Genomic DNA, 15395 nt, shown 5'->3' with positions numbered 1-15395 from the left:
GAGAAGTCGGAGGTGACGTGAAGGAGGTTGGGCCTGTTTAGGTCTGTTATTTTCATCTGGACTCTGACCTGGGATCAAGGAAGAAAGAGCCATTTTCCCTCCTAAAGAGTTCTGAAGAGGCTCTACCATCCAAAAAAGGGAATTAGGGCAGTCTGTGTGTGCTCAAAACGCAGAATAAATTCTTGTGAAGCCGTAAACTGGGGCAGACATGACTATAAACAGGATTTACACTCATTGGAGAGGTATTGAGAGAGCTCTTCCATTAAAAGCAACAAGCATGTGTGTTTGAGAGAGACAGACAGTTTTTAAAAGAGCGTAGGTTTAGTACATGGGACGGCTTGGTAGTGGAGAATGATTACACGCTGATTCATTACCTTTGTGATCTTTCCATGGTCAGCTAGGAAAATGTTTTAGTTATTCAAAATGTTTTCTCTTAGATCATGCTTCCAATTTTCTTCTTAAAAGAGAGAGTTCACGAGAACATTCTTTAAATAACGGAATGATTGCAGGACCAATTCCTGGGAGTCTTCCAACCTTCTAAAGTTACATGTACACCAAACTACAAAATCACTACAAAAAAACATGTATTTTTGTAGAGAAAGATATAGAGAAAAAATGCGTATTCTAGAATTGGGAATATGCACATTTAGATGTTTTACTACAGTATTTTTAAGCTTCAAATGCATTAGACTGGTTTCTTTACCAAACTATGAGTACCTTAGAGCAAAGATGGAGTTATAGGTGTCTGATTTCTTGTGCACCCCTGCTTGCAGTTCCAGCATGGAGCCCTGTGCATAGTGGATATTCAGTATGTGTATGTTGTTTATCACCTTGTCTTCACTACGATACTGCCGTTAGTACATTTGGGGGAATTTGTGACTACTTTAGAAGCATATATGCAACGCCACACATTTTATATTTGGGTTGCCGTGGAAAATGGTAGGATAGATCTGATGTTGCATTTGCAAAGGTTTGCAAGATTGATCAATGTTATACAATTTGAGTAAATCTAAACCCAACTGCTTATGAGGTATTATTAGTCTTTCAATTTTCACTCTTGCATCTTCTGTCAGTTGTGTGGTAGCCCTGCAATGTGGCATGATTCCCAGTAGTGCTGACTGCATAACCCGGGATCTGCCTCCTCTGTGGGGCCCTGTTGGCTGGTCTCGCTTTGAAACAGAGGTAATTATGTCCCTCTCTCCCATCAGGCTGTTTTGACAAATGACTAATTAATGGTTGAGAAAATATTCTAAATTCAAATTAGTTAATAATGATTAGATTGAATGAATGAACTCCCATTGTTGACCTTTGAGTCTGGTGGCTATTTCTAATGGGTACGGAACGATGTCATTTAGAAATTAACTCATTAGTGGTGACAAGCCTCTATAGTCTCTTTCAGAATATTTAACAAAGACTAAATTGCAAAGTTAACTGTTCCTATAACTTTTTGAAGAAAACTTTAAAGTTTATGGTTTAACATAGGCATGTTTTTTCTAGATTCTAAAAGTAACATGTCTGTTAAAAAATAAAAAAAAGCAACAAATAAAGAACAGAGTGGTACTCTGTCGTGCCATCCTAGAGCAATGATAATCATTTGGCATAAAGTTAATCTTTCTAAACTTTTGTAGAAAATACTTTAACTCCTATGATTAATAGCAAACAATATGAGAGATAATTAGGCAATTTTAGGAGTCTGAAATAACTATACCAGTCATATTTTCTTTTGATAGCAAGCATCAAATTTTGTCATCTTGACCACTCTGGTTTTCAACAGTCCTGATAAACACATTTGTTTTTTATTCCAGTGAACCTCCAGGGACAGGACAATTCATAAAAAAAGAAAAACCGATCATTTCTAAGTGATGGGAATACTGACATTTAATCCTTAGATGTCAAGATAAATCACCCTTTGTTCCTAAAGGGAACAGAAAACAAGTTTAAGTAGCCACTAACTACCACTTCCTAAAGGAGAACCAGTTATTTTAAAAGCCCATCTTCATTTTAAATTAATCTACTTATTCCACTGACGTGAGAAATCTTTTGCCAAATTTATTTTGAGTACTTGATTGCACATAGTTATGTGTATGCAAAACTTTGCATTCAAACATTAACCAAAGACCAGAAATTGTTGTATTTTGGAGGATTTGATTCCGACTTTTGGACATCAGTAAATGGGGAACAAGGAATCAGTAAACATTTTTGAACAGGAAAAGGGCTTGAAAAAAATCTGTGTTGCAGGAAGGTGAGTCTGTGAGAAGGGAGACTGATGGATTTGAGTGGGCAGGGACTGTCAGAATGGAATCAGTTTGAAGGTTATTATGGTTGTTCTGGTATGAACTAGGGTGCTGGGTGAGTGGAATGCAGAGGAAGGATGGTGAGAGAGAGCCCAAAGGAAAACCACCACTGGAGGTGAGGAAGAGGGAGAGAAGGAGGAGGAAAAAGTCTGAGATGACTCTTATTTGCTCTTTGAGCCTATTTGCTCATGAAGAATAAGAACTACAGAATATGATTTCAAATTTGTTCAAGTGACACAGTTCTTCGTAGGGTGCCATGTAATTCTGATGTGTTTTATTTGATCCTGCAAGTAGGAATATTTTATCAGTGAAGATAGATGCAATTTGGAGCTCATGTGCCATAAAAAAATCAAGTTGCTGAACTAAGTATGATGAGCTGATCCTAAGTATGATGAGCTGTTTTTCTGTTAATATTTGTTTCTGACACTTATTCATTTTGGTGTGTGCTGGATCTCTCTAGAAAAAAGATAGTAGTCAGTGCCAAAGTTTCAAGAAAAATTCATAGAGTAAATGTTCAGTTGAGAGCATTCATTCATTCACTTTTTTCCCCCCACAGCAAAACTCATTGGTTCAGTTGGTTTGAGAACCACTCACAGTGATATTTTTACCCCACAGGTAAATTTTTATTGGCTCAGTGAGACTGTAAGTTTCTTTAGAACTCATGTCTTGCTCTTTCTTGGAAACTATTTACTGGTTGCCATGATGGAACAATAGTTGCAAAATCAGGAGCTGACTGGAATAAGTCATGCCGTCGTCCAGATGTGTGGCAGTGTCTGATATATGTTGGAGGTAGAACTCTGCCAAAAATCAAACAAAATGGGTGGGAAACCGCCTCAATTAATTTATTTTCTCTTTGATTTCCGAGGAGACATACTGAACTCCAAAGACTAGAAAGACTATTGAGTTTTATTACAGCTGAAGCTTTAAACTCATAAGAGACTGGATATTTGAGAAGTCATCATTACTTTCCTTACATAGAGGTATTGCCAACTCAACAAAACAGAAATGCATTAGTTCAAATTCTGAAGGTTATCTTTTTCTAATGGAAGGTACAGAAACTCTGTTCTATTTTAGGGATAAAAGCTTAGTGTCTAGAGAATTATCACTATGGTGCTTAAACTGTACCCAGTACTTTATAATCAATAATTTTTCATAAATGGATGGTATCGCTTAGCTCAGGTATATGCCAGATTGCTAAAAAAAAAAAAAAGTTGCAACATAGAACCAATTAAAAAACAGTTTTATTTCACACGAAAAGGCATGCAAATCCAAATATATTGTTTATTCCAAACAGCCGTGAAATTCTGTTACTTCATCACCATCATGGTAGAATGTGACCATTTTGGAAATTACATTACTATATATATGGGTAAAGGGAAGATATAGGTAAACAGGAAAAATTCTATGCATAAATACTTGGACAAGTCTAAAATCTTTTCTTATGTGGTAAAATGCATGTGGAAATGAAAAACAATTGTTATTCTAATTTTCTAATATGGTGCGTTGAGCATTCTGAAGATATCTTTTTAGTTTCTTAACATCTTTTTAGCTCCTTAATAGTGGTTACTACTAGGGAGAGTGGTGGGTTGGAATAAGAGAGTGAAGGGGAAACTTCAGTTTTTGTTCCATATAATTTTGTATTTTTAAAATAGCATCCATATTTTCCTATTGAACCACATGCAATAAAAAAATCTTATTAGATGCCACTTCCACATTTAGACCTCTCGCCCAGATCTTTCACCCATCTCCAGACTTATATTTGATATTTTCATTCAGCATCTCAAACCCAACATGCCCAAAACTGAACTCCTGATTTTTTCACTAAAACATGCTCGACCTGCAACCTTCATCTTAGTTGATGCACATTCCTTCCTTCCAAAAGGCCAAAAACCTTGGAGTCATTCTCAGCTCCCCTCTTTCTCTCATACCACTGTCCAATCTTTCCAAATTCTGTTGGCTCCACCTTCAATATATACTCAGAATCTGTCACCTCACTCTCTCATCTCACATCCCTGTCTCTGCTCCTCCCACCTCATGGGAGCCATCATCATCATCATTCTCCCAGCTTCCTGGGGCAGCTTCCCAGCAGCTCTCCCTTCTTCCTCACTTCCTCCCTACAGTCAGTGCTGACAAAAAGGCAGAGTGATCTTATTAAAGGTAAGTCAGGTGAGTCAGCTCACTCTGCTGCTCAGAACCCCTCAGTGGCTCCCAGTTTCTCTCAGAGTAAAAACCCAAATCCTTAAATGGCCTGCAAGATTTCCCATGACTTGTTCCCATTTCATCTCTGGTCTCATTGCCTCTTATTTTCATTACGCTATGGACCTCTCTGCAGCCACACTCATCTCCTTTCTTTCCTCGAACGTACCACGCAGGGTTCATCCCGTCTGAAAGCCTTAAGAATGGCTAGTCTTCCTGCCTCGAATGCTCTTCTTCCAGATCTCTAAGGGGCTGTCTCCCTCACCTTTTTGAAGTCTTCACGCAAATATCTTCCCAATGAGCTGAGCGCCCTACTTAAAATTGCTCCTGGCCCTGCATGTATGTGGAGGGCTCCCTGCCCACAGCACTGCCCATCCCCCTTATCCTGCTCTACTTCTGCTTTTTATCCACAAGGCTTATTTCCTTTGACTATACCACATAGTTCACACATGTATTGTGTTTACTGTCTGTTTACTCCAACTAGAAGTTGCCTGAGGGCTGGGAGCAGTCTGTTTTGTTCACTGACAAAACAAAGTACCTTCAATAGTGCCTAGTTCAATAAATACGTATTGAATGAATACATTTCAAAAGAGACTAGAGAGGCTTCCACTTTTTCTCCTGCTTGCACATTTCATGATGACAGGTTCCATGACTATTTTGTTAATTGCTTTATATCCAATGCCCAGAAAAGCTTCTTGCGTCTAGTAGGCACCCAATAAACATTTGTGGAATGAATAAGGGAACACATATTTTTATTTAGAGGTTTAGCCCATCTTTTTCATATAAATGGCTTTTATAGAATAAAAAAAGGACTCAATATTTTTCTTGCGATAGGTTTTACAGTGTGTCAGAAAGCTAAAGACAGGTATCCCAGGGAGCCCTGAGTACTGACTTTGCTTTCATTCTGTACTGTGGATGTAACCTCTGCGTTCTGTGTGGTCACCTCTTTTCTGAGTTTCTGTTTCCTTAGCTAAGTGACTCAGGGCTGAGAATAGGGGTGTGAATGGTCTCCTCCAGGCAATTCATCTGTAACACCACCTCTCACCTTTTGCTTTGTTTTCTTTGCTGACTGCAAGGAGATTCAGAGTGGGAGACTACTGCACATTAAATAACAACAAAATATTTCAAAATGGAGAGAGGCAGATGTAAATTGATTTTTTTCTACTTCCTGTTGACTACTCCCCAGGGTCATTTTGTTCCAGGCACTGAGCACTCACTAGGCCAGTGACAAAAGCATTAGGTACCCTCTAAGATAACAGTATAGTGAAAGGATGAATACAGAAAATGTTCTTCTATGATGGCCTAAGTGGTGGAGATATCATTCTTGTGGCTCAGAAGGTGCTTGGAGTTCTTGACCTTGAATCCCCTTCTGGGATAGGGGATATAATTCTTGGTGAAGATTAAGTTATGTATGAAACGTTCTTTAGTGGAATTTTAATGACGCAATCCCAATAGCAGAGTAATGGTATATGAGAGATGTGGGTCTTCAGATCCACTGCTATGGTAGTATCTCACCCATCTCCAATATTACTGTGGTGCATTTACTCCAGGATGTGAACATTTGGGTGCACCAAGCAAGGGGACATTTTGAAAATGCACAGCTTTTGAGGCAGATTCCTGTGATAGCAAACCAGAGAGCTTCAATGGAGAAATATTAAAAGGGGCAGCAGTTGCTTTTGGCAAATGGGCATCCACACACAGTCTTTCTGGGAAGGGTTTGCATCTCCAAATGATCCTTTCAAACATAAGGCTGAAAGCGGGTCTTTGTCCACTTAAGAGGAAAGAAGATTCTAATTTGATTCAGAGGATGAGCAGCTTGAGCTCTTCCAGGAACTGGTCACGCCACATACCAGGCTGACTGGCACAACCACATGTGATGACAGGCAATTATCTGTACTTCTGACACATATGGTTTTCTTCTGGTATGGAGCTCTTGTGTCGCCACAGAAAACCCAGCTCACGGTGAGCTATATGGAGTCAGGAGCTTGCAAGACCAGTTGTTACTTCCTTTGAACACGCTCAGACCTGGACATAGGATTTGCCACGCTGGGTCAGCTTTATGATTCATTCCACTCTGTTTTCTACTTGGAGAGCAGCAGTGATCTCTTTGATGCCAACTTTAAGTTTAATCATTTCCATGTTTCTATTAATTGCCAATTATGGTTCTGCTTCCCTGCATTTCTCTAAGTAATCCATCGAATTCTTGAAAACAGTAGTGTTGTTTTCTTGAAATGACAACAGGCTCACTGTAAAAATTCAAACAATTCAGAATATGTAAAAATGAAAGCACAAAGATGTCCCAAATTCTACCAATGAACAGTAACTGTTAACATCTGGTGACTGTCTTTCCATAGACATTGCATGCCTAGCTACACATGCATATTATTTTCCATAAATGAGATCATATTATACATGCTGGGTGCTAATCTGCTCTTTCAATGCACAATATGCTGTGAAATGAAAGGCAGCATGCATCTCACATGTTTTATGTATGTGCTCGATACTCCCTTATTGAAGTCCATTTAAATTGCTTCCAATTTTTCACTTTCAAGCAATGTTGTGATGAATATCCTTGTGCACATTTCTTTTTATGTTTCTGCAAGTGTCTCTTTGCAGTAATGGACTGTATTATTTTTGGATCATAGACACCTTTGAGAATCTGCTGACAGCTATGGATCACCTCCCTTGCAAAATATAGTCATATACCTCATTTTGACTTTGACTTTTTTTTTTTTGGTGGTTCATAAATATGCCCCTTGAAGTTCATCCCTGGACTTGCTACAGATCCATGAACCCCAAATTAAGGATACCTACTTCAGGCTTAATTCCAAGATGTGAGCTTTTAAACAGCTTTTAAATTTATTTGTATTAATTTCTTGCTTGTTGTGTGAAGTACTCTTATGCCCCTCTGTCTCTTTTAATTGGGTCAACCCTCTGGTCTGTGTCCAACTCTAGAGGATTGGTGACATAATAAATAATCAGATTACATAAATTTCCACTGACTGCCAATAAGGGCTGAAGGGATTTTGAGCACAAAACAGTGAATTCCACCTTACTTTGCAGGCTTTAAGAAAGTTTCTTAAGCAAAAAATTTCATAGGTTAAAAAAATGTATCTGAGCATTTCATTCCATCATTCAATAAATAGATATTGAGTCATGGCTAAGTGCCAGGCACGGTGCTAGGAGCCAGGGGTACAAGCTGGATAACACTCCATCCCTTCCTATAAAGAATCCACTGTCTGGAAAGAGAGACAGACATAAACAAATCACTGTTAGGCAGGGAAAGATTACATTCTGCTATACGCAAAAATGAAATAGTACGGTACTCAGGGAACTTCAGGGGGGCAGTGTCACTGAAGGATCTCCGTCAGGAGGAAAGAGCCATCCGCTCGGGGGGTGTATTAGAAAACCTGCTCCCTTCCCATGGCCCAGTCTCTAGCCCCATCCATCGAATTTCCTTCCCTTCTCTCTACACAATATTTATTTCACTGCTCAGGGAGACTCAATGTGAACTTAAAATTCAACGATCTCTAGGATGGCTAAAGTGAATCTAGGTAGCCCAGTGGTTTCCTAGATATGCTTAGGTTACATGCAACAATGTATGAGTGGCTAGGCTGATAGATGATAACACTCACTTCTGCAGATTGCAAATATACATGTAACTCTTAAATCACGCCTGTAGATGAGAAGCAGGAGAAACCAGAGGTCAAGTTCACATATACAGATGAGTAGATTGCTTGCTGTCCACCGCAGTGCACAATTATTGTAAATACAAAGCAACAGGCTATCTAAGAAGCTCATTTTTGTATTTTTTGACGCACTCTATCCCTCTTGGCTCAGACTTAATAGTTCAGTGCCCTTAGGAATAAGTCATTTCATTTATCTCCACCACAGCCCAGGGATCTTCAGTAGCTTCATTTCCTTTTGAAATAGGTGAATCTTACCTATCTGCGGTGGCTTTCATTCATTTCAGTCCTCTGTCTGTATCCATTCCTCTCATTTCCCGGCCAGGCCTATATTATTTCCTCTTTCCCCGCTGACCACCATTTCCTCCTCCCCTAGGCACCTCACGGTTGGATCGCCATTCACTGGTAAATTCTTCTAGATCTCCACATTTGCAACAATCTTCAGCCCCCATTTATGTCCCTGAGTCAAGCCTGGGGGTTCCTAGGACATGGTAGGAGACCATGTTTCAGCTAAGGTCTTCCCTTATTTTGGGGAAAGAAGGAGGCAGAAGACAAGTGTACCTATTTCCCCAATGTAATAGTTCTTAAGGCCAGCACTCATTATAAATATTTTAGTTATACTGACTTCCCCTAGCGTTTTGATGTATGGTGGTTTTCAGGATAAACACTGATTTAAAGAAAATGTGTGTGAGTGTGTACTTTTCATTCAAAACTAAAGTATATATTGTTGCATAAAATGTTTTTAATACATTTATTATTTACATGAGTCACAGATATCTGAAACCAAGCATTCAAGCCTATTGTGAATAGAGACGTTTATTAAAATGTACAAAGGAGGGTGAGTGCAACATCTGTCAGCATCCCTGTCACCCCTCTCGGTTACCGACCGTTTTGCTAAGACTTTATGATACACAGAAAACCATTTAAAAATCTCTACATTATTTCTTACCATTCAATGTTGACAAAAAAGCTTTATGTTAGTGTCTAATGTTACTTATTTTGTTTTCGATGCAAAATGTAACTTATTTCCCTTAACTTTTTATACTTCACTGATATGAAAACACATTGTATTATGCTTTTCAAATCTGGTTCACACATATAGCCAGGGATCCTTTTTAAGATTTGAACAGTGTCTTATGTTTTTATAATTAGTATAGCTTCTCTGTTTTTTCATCATAAAAGGGGGATCACAGTTGGGTTGTCACAGGGTCACAGGGTTAAGAGTTTGAATTAATATATATAATGACAGCAACAACTAACATTACTTGAATAATTTTCCACGTGCCAGGCACCACTTTAATTGCTTTATATGTATTACCTCAGTTACTCCTCCCTACAACTCTATGTGGTACATATTATTGGTGCACAAGTAATTGCAATTTAAAAGGTTAAAAACAATTGCAAAAACAATTACTTTTGCACCAACCTAATACTATTATTATCATACTGCTGCCTTTTTTTTTTTTTTTTTTTTTTTAACAAATGAGGAAACTGAGGGCACTGAGCATTTGATTAATGTGCCTAAGTTACAAGGTGGCAAATGACAAAGCTGGGAGTCAAGCTCAGGCAGATGGATTCCAGAGCCTGCACGCTTACTCACTGTGCTAAACTACCTTTCAGGTAAAACAGTAGCTGAAAGAACCAGGCTGTGAATAGGTGGGAATTTATAAAATGTTATAAAAGTTGAAAAGTATAATCTAGAGCCTATGAAATGAATGTTTTCATGTTGTTGATGCTCAGTGTAGTCTGGATAAGGCATCTCTAGTACTTAATGGCTACTAGTTTACTACATTCTCCAGGTCCCTTGCTTCTTCCTTATCCTGAATGCTTTTAAACATCTGACTTGAGGTAAAAATATGTTAATGGAAAGAACATGGGCTTCTGAATCGGAAAGTGTTTGATTCCTTACCAGCTATGTGATTTTGAGCGAGTTACATGTCTCTCTGAACCCGTTTTCTTATCTGTAACGATGGCAATAATATTTGCTTCAGCTTCCATAGCAGGAGGCATGAGATGATTAAGCATTCAAACACTGAAGAAGACAATGAGGAGACTGAGATGATAAATAAAGAACATGACATACACTGACCAGGACCGAGAGCATTGCCTTAGCTGCCTCCCTGGCTCAGAGTTTTGCCAGTTCTTGATGAGGATGGAAATTAACATCAGAACCTCACTGAATGTCACTGTTTTGTTGCTTATATACTTAAGTTTTAAATTCTTTTTATAGGAAATTGTGTATTGTTCTCCATAATTCATGGAATGATTCTTAGTGGATCTTTTTGCTATTTTAATCAGGTCTGACTATATTAAGGTATGCCATACATATTTCCATTTTGTAATTTTAGTAAAAATTCTGGTGTACCAGTGATATAAGCAAACAATTTGTGGAATGGAAAATACAATAAGTTAGCAGGTATACAGGAAATGGCTAAGCCTCTCTAGAAACCAGAGAAATGCAAAATAGAAAACGTATATCCTGTTTCACATATGGAAATATTCTGTGCTGGTGAGGGTCACATTCATTGTTGATGGGTATATAAACCAGATGAAAACCTGTTGGAAGGCGTTTTGTAATATGTAACAATAATCTTAAAACATGTGCATATATTTGAAGATAATTTCTAGCTTCAAGAAATAACATGAAGTACAGAAAATACTTTTAATATAAAGTGTTCATTCTGGCATTGTTTATAATAATAAGACATTGGAAACAACTTAAATGCCCTACAACTTGGTAATAGTTAAATAAACAAGATGTTCTCCACATAATAGATTACTTGTGCAGTTATTTAAAATTATGCTTATAAATAATTTATAGCAACATGGGAAATACATGTAATATAAATTAAGTGAAAAGCAAGATATTTTATATATAGTAGGATCACAACTGAGTAAAAAAAAAAAGTTGTATAACTACAAATATTTATAAACCAGAATGCTAATAATGGTTACTTGTGAGGTGATGATTATGGGTGATTTGTTTTCCTGCTTTTAACTTTTGTGTATTTTTCATTTTTTTCACAACGAGTGTATGTTATTTTACAATGTGAAAACACAAATCCAATGCTATATGAGTAAGGTGGGCAGCAGTATCTGTTCAGTATGATGCCTTAACAAGGCAGTGTCCTGTCAGGACTCCATATTGTGCTGCTCCACAGGGTTTCTGTGAGAATTAAATATTCTACTACATGTAACCATGGCCAGTATAGATTGCTATCTAGTAAGAAACTTTTGCAGACATTTCAAATTTTACAACTTTACATAAGACATGGGGAGGTACATTGTCAAATAATTTTTTTTACATTTCCAAAGAATTCAGTTTCCTTAACGAGCAAACTTTCTTATGCATTCTATAGCATGTAACTTCTCAGGAATATTCCCTTTTTGCGTGACGTAAGGTGACATTTGTGCAAACTGGCTCCTTTATCAAGGAAGCAGACCAAGGAAGAAAAACAAACTTGAAATCAGTCAGTTTTTTAAAGCAGTTTTTTAAAGAAGTTTTCACAGAAGGTTACTGTATTTGGTGGTGATAAGTAGGGTCCTGGCTTACCCAGGACAACCGTGGTTCATACCTGTTGACCTGGCATAATTATTAATAGTGCCGTCTTTTTCCCTCAGGATTGCTCTGGTTTGGACAATAGTTATGTGGTCACCCTAGCAATATCAGATATAGGGAGAGGGGAGAAAGCAGGGGTACCATCTGGATGCTGACTTGAGTGGAGGGGGGGTGTGTGTGGGTGGGGAGGGGCAGGAGAAGGAGCCAGCAGCACCGCAAGGGACAGGAAGTAGCCCGGTTGCCAATAATGTAATACTGGCCCACGGGCTGTATTACTTAGTCTAATTAGGCGTCTATCTATTACTAGATAGTGATTCTGACAGTATTGGCTCAACTGAAGGTGGAACAGAAATTCTATCCAGCTGATTTAAGATACGAAAGACGCACCTGGCACAGGATTCTTTCCCGTCAGCCCACTCCTGGCACTTCCACCATTAGAGTTATAATGAAATGTTATCAAAATAATTCATCTTCTTATCTGGAGGGAACAGCACAAAAGGACAGGGGAAACTTGTATAGTACTGTTAAGGCGTTGGAAGGATCCACATGCCGACTTTGCTTTTACCCCCGACCGACCCTGAGCAAAGGACTCAACTTCGCTGAGGTTCAGTCTCTTCAGGAGTTAAAAAAAGGAAAATGAAACCTGAGCTGCCTATCTCTTGCAGTAGTAGTGTGAACAAATGGTTACTGTATGTGAAAATACTCTGTGAGTACATCTGAAATGGTTAATACAAAAGCATTCTGCAAATATCAGAGAGTATTAGTATTTTAAAGTTATTAAAATAAGGTAACACATTAGTAGTGAGCATGTCCTGGGGAAAAAGACACAAATTGGGTCAATTTTGATGGGTGGTAACATGGAAGACAGCGAGACCTGAAGCAGGCTGGGGAGCTTTGCAGAAAACAACAACGATTACAACAGCAAACAGAAAATAGTTTAGTGGGCTCTATTGCAAGAGCTGGAGATTCAGTTGACCAGACACACTGCCCCAAGTCAGTAGTTTGGGGGGTTGAGTGTGGGGACGCTCCTAAGCGTGATGCACACAGGACCAGAGAGGGCTAGAAAGAGCGTGATACGGGAAGAACATGACAGAAGTTTGTTGCTTTGACAAGTTCTTTTCAGAGCTAGCCTTGCTAGGAAACTAAGGGCTAAAATGAATTTTTGAAATTTTTGTTTACTGCCCCTCCCAATCCACTTCTCCCAGTTCTAGAACATAAACTCCATGTGAGTGGAGGTTTTTGTCTCTTGGCTTCGCTGCTGACCCAAAACCCTTAGAACATATCCTGGCACATAGTACCAGGGTCATGAAAATTGCATAAATGAACGTCATTTGTCTGTGTCAGCAGTTCTCCCCACTCACGCCTGTAATTTACAGTTGGCTAAGTTTTGTTATTGCAGTTCTGGAGCCACTGAAGGAGACGCTTTCAGACCAGGTGTAAGATGAGGGCCTTGAAGTAGGTCACAGAATGGCTCTCACATGTGGGAATTGGTACTTCTACCACCAACCTGAATTCTTCGTTGGTGACTCGTCAGCTTCTGTCGTAATCTCCGACTTACACCCTTCTTTTCAAACACCAGAATTATCCTACCAAGAACAGAATGCTTTTTAAAGTTGTGTTTAATTGGTTATATCTGGAAGTCATATGGAAACAAGAGTCTCATCTTTCAGTTCCCACGGAAGTTTGTTGTCATCCTTTGGAATGTCTAGTGCAATATGATAATGATTTAAATAATGCAGTTTGGTGATTAGTTTGGATCGTTAACTTTACTGATAGCCTTAAGCTTTTTGGATAAGAAGTGATTTGGATTTTATTTTGTGTCCCCTCCCTTCTCTGCTATTACTTAAACTCCCACCAGATGTGTAATACGTAAATTGCAGATTGAGATGAATGGACCTAATCAGTTCAATTCTAGAAAGGTTTGTTGGGTGCCTACTACGAGAAGGTGTCATGTTAGGAGCTGAGAATATACAGATAAATAAGACCAATATTGCCTTTTAGTCTCTGGTGAGATACACGACCCCAGAATATATGTATATACTATATATTGTTTTACGTAGAAAATTATATACACACACGTTCATATAAAGTTAGCCTAGGATGCTTTTGAGGGCAGTTAATGAAATACCCAATTTAAAGTGTCTTAAACAGTGAGCACATTTATTACCCACAAATCAAGAATTTGGCGGATGGGAGTCTCCATGGTTGCTTAATACACTACCTTGATAATATCGTGTCTCTGGCCGCTTCTCTGCCCTTTTTTCAGCTTGTTCCTTATACTCCCAAGATGACAAGGGGAATAACTGAAGGGTGAATACAAATATAACTGGGGTCCGCCAGCAAGGAAGACGTGTGTGTCAGGGGGTGGTGGGGTGGTGGTGGTGCCTGTGTGTGAGCGTGTGAGTAGGAAGAGTGATGAACTGTCACACTCAGACGAAAACAGTTAGGAATGTTATTGACTAACTTTGCCTGAGAAATGCAATGGTTTATGAATACACTAAAAATACTGCAAAAAGAGTTAAAGCAGGGAAGATATGCTAGGCTTGTTCATATATGGCGCAATTTTATGGTATTAAGTTATCGTTCCGTTTAATATACAAAAGTAACACATGCTCATTCAAAAATGTAAGCAGCAAAGGCAGACCGTTGTTTAAGGTCTCATGTGTCGCCTTCCCACGTTTCTATGCATTTACAAACAAAGGCTTAGGTGTATGCACCTGTATGTACATTTATCAAAAATGCATATGTAGCCTCAAAATCTAGTTTGCTTGTGATCTTAGCCTGGATCCTCTAGACAGGAGAACCAGAGGCAAGGATTAAAGTGCGACCACTTTATTTGGGAAATGCTAGCTGAAGATGGTGATGGTGAGGACACAATGGAAGCAAGATAAAAAAGATGCAGAGCAAAGTGATGTGATATGTCATTGTACTGGCCACCGTTTCACAACAGGCCTGGCAAAGACAATGCTGGTGCTTGGCAGGTGTGTCCACTTGGCATGCAGGACTCCTCTGGAAAGGCTGCACGAAGAAACCACACTCAGAGTAGTCCATGGCAGGAAGGAAGGGGAGGGAATTTTTCTGCTCAGATACCTCCTGCCTCTCATTTCCCATTGGCCGTGTTTCATCCCATAGGGAGGTATCTCCCCATATTTCCAGCCCTTGGCAGCCAGTTCCTTTGCTCCATAGTGCATTTCATCCAAATCTAGAGTGATGATTCAGGGCCAATAGGGCAACTTGGTGGGGAAGGAGGGCTATGTAGGCCCAGAATTCCACCTTGCATTCCAGCCATTTCCGGGAGCTCAGCAACGGCAGCGCTTTGGTCTGAGAAGGGGCAATATGCTTACTTTGCAAAATAGAAAATTTTCAGATATGGCATAGAATACACATTTTCTGATATTTGTTTTGTAAAAAAACAAAACAAAACTCATAGCCAGTTTTCTTTGTAGGTATTTTGATATCAAACTCATTCTTTTAAACAGATGCCTAAGATTCCAGAGAATGCATATGCCGTCATTTATTTTGCCATTTCCTTACTGATGGACGTGCAGGTTGTCCCCAGTTTTCCACATTACAGGAATTATCCTTAAGCAGCTTGTACTAGTCTTTTGGGAGGACACATGTAGAGTGCTAAAAGTAATCTGAAAAGAAAGATCTTATTTA

This window comes from Rhinolophus sinicus, linkage group LG02, assembly GCF_036562045.2.
Source record: "Rhinolophus sinicus isolate RSC01 linkage group LG02, ASM3656204v1, whole genome shotgun sequence".
Taxonomy (NCBI): Eukaryota; Metazoa; Chordata; class Mammalia; order Chiroptera; family Rhinolophidae; genus Rhinolophus; species Rhinolophus sinicus.
Note: the sequence above shows the minus strand (reverse complement) of the source record.